We start from the raw sequence: 1,960 nt of genomic DNA, 5'->3' as shown, positions 1-1,960 counted from the left end.
GTACATAGGGATGATCATGAAAGAGTAAAATATCTTCTAAAATTAGACTTAATTAGAGAACTCGTTATCTATTTATCAATTATGCATTCCAACTAAAAGCATAATTAAATTTGTTCAAATAACCAAATATGATTTTCCACCGAGTTATATATTGTTCAAATATACAATGCAAATAGTCCACAAAAATATCATCTCACCACTCGAATATCTATCTCGTCAATAAAAAAAAATCCCGAAATAACAAAAGAAAAATGGAAATCAAACCCTAAAAATGACACAACAAGAAAAAATGGCTTTTACTTCGGTTTTTAAGCTGGATTTACTTCGATTTTCGCTAAAATTCGCAACCGCAGTAGTTCGGAGCGAAGTCAAAAGTAGTTAAAAACTGAAGTGAAAAATAGGCTTTCTACTTCGGTTATTATGTAAAAACCGAAGTAGAAAGTGGGGATTCTACTTCGGTTTTTACATAATAACCGAAGTAGAAAGTGGGGTATGCTTCCTTGTTGGACACTTTCTACTTCGGTTATTATGTAAAAACCGAAGTAGAAAGTGGGGTTTCTACTTCGGTTTTTGCATAATAACCGAAGTAGAATCCCCACTTTCTACTTCGGTTATTATCTAAAAACCGAAGTAGAAACCCCACTTTCTACTTCGGTTTTTACATAATAACCGAAGTAGAAACCCCCCCACCCCATTTTTTTTAATAATTATTTCTAATTATTTTTAAATGGCCCAATTCTATTTTTTTCTTTTCTTTTTGCCCTAATTATTTTAAATAGTCTAATTATATGAATTTATAGTTATATATATTTTTACAATTGGAATTTGTTTATTTTCATTTAATTATAACAGAAATAAAAATCACAAAATTTATACACTTAGAATTAAAATTCTTATAAAATTAAATATTTATACATTCACATAATTGTAATTAAGTAGAATAACCTAAACATTTATATATACATTCACATACAACTAAAGGTATGTATAAACAAAATAGTCTTACTAATAAATTTAAGTCATCAATCGGCTTAACTATTCTTGTTGGATTGGCAAGATGTCCTCCCGACCCTTGGCGACAATTTGACTACTAGTAACTTTGTCATTTAGTTCATTCTACAAAACAAACCAATGATAGATTAAATTAGTAACTTGTAACAACACTTAAAAAAAATTCTTACTTTGCTTTAAAACACTTACATCTCTTTCTTCAATTTTTTTGTCCAAATTATCTTCGACAAGAGTCTTCTTCGTTTCTCACGCTCTTATCCAAATTTCATATCCATCTACATCTTCCACTCCTAGTTCTTTTTTCTAGGACATCAAACATAATTGAAGTTTAATTATTAAATTTTCCTAAGTCTAACAAAATTTCGGCAGCATAACAACTGCATTTTAACATCTCCAAATTTTTTAAAATCTGTAAATAACACACAAAATATATCGACATAGTGTGCAAATTGAAAAAGAAAAACAATTAATAAAATCTATAAAAAATTGGCTGAGTTTCCTTTGTTTTTGTAGCATATCCCAATTTTATAATTATATATAAATTCAACACAAACAAACACAAAATAAACATACATAATTCCATCCTTATATCACCGCTAACAACAAATTTCCCATAACCTACTTCACTAAAGTAAAGCATGCAAGATTTAACTCTAATTTTATAAATAAATATTGCAATAGTAATAAATAAAATTTAAAGATTACTCACCTCCAATATTACTCTTGAAGTCACCCAAAATCAATACCGAATTGGCAACTAAATCAACAACCCTACTAAAAAGCTTAAACAAAAACAAATAAAAATCAATTACATAATTAATTAAACTAGCTACATAATCATCAAACAACATATCAAGCTAGCTAGTTACAGAAAACAAAAAAAAAATGTCACTAATAATTCAAACATTTCAAGTTCTAACATTGGCAACAACATTACTTATTGAAGCTA

Source organism: Humulus lupulus, chromosome X, assembly GCF_963169125.1.
Source record: "Humulus lupulus chromosome X, drHumLupu1.1, whole genome shotgun sequence".
Classification (NCBI taxonomy): Eukaryota; Viridiplantae; Streptophyta; class Magnoliopsida; order Rosales; family Cannabaceae; genus Humulus; species Humulus lupulus.
Note: the sequence above shows the minus strand (reverse complement) of the source record.